Below are 720 nucleotides of genomic sequence, written 5' to 3'. Positions count from 1 at the left end.
GCAGCTCCAGCCTCTGCTGCATTATCACAGAAGCACAGAATAAGCTGAGTCGGAAGGGCCCCACAGAGATTACCAAGTCCAACTCCTGCATAGCACCATCCCCAGGTGTCACAGCGTGTGCCCGAGAGCACTGAACTCTGTCAGGCTGGTGCTGTTCCAGTGCCTAAACACCCTTTGGATGAAAAACCGTCTCCTAATACTCAACCTAAATCTCTCCTGACACAACTTCAGGACGTCGTCTCAGTTTCTGTCAGTGTTCACCACAGAGAGGACCCTCCAGTTCCCCTCACAAGGAAGTTGTAGACTGCAAGGAAGTCTTCCCTCAGTCTTCTCCAGGCTGCACAAAGTGACCTCAGCCACTCCTCATATGGCTTCCCCTCAAGGCCCTTCACCATCTTCATTACCCTACTTTGGATGCTCTCTAATAGCTTAATGACATCTTATCTTGTGGTGCTGAAAACTGCCCCCAGCACTCGAGGTGAGGCCGCCGCAGTGCAGAGCAGAGCGGGACAATCCCTCCCTTGCCCGGCTGGCGATGCTGTGCCTGATGCCCGCCAGGACACAGCTGGCCCTCCTGGCTGCCAGGGCACTGCTGACTCATGTTCAACTTGCCATCGACCAGAACCCCGAGGGCCCTTTCTGTGGCAGTGCTTCCCAGCCTTTCATTCCCCAGTCTGTCCATACATCAGGGTTGCCCCATCCCAGCTGCAGAATTCAGGA

This window comes from Corvus brachyrhynchos, unplaced genomic scaffold, assembly GCF_000691975.1.
Source record: "Corvus brachyrhynchos isolate BGI_N302 unplaced genomic scaffold, ASM69197v1 scaffold115, whole genome shotgun sequence".
Taxonomy (NCBI): domain Eukaryota; kingdom Metazoa; phylum Chordata; class Aves; order Passeriformes; family Corvidae; genus Corvus; species Corvus brachyrhynchos.
The sequence above is the reverse complement of the archived record's forward strand: the minus strand, read 5'-3'. Positions refer to the sequence as shown.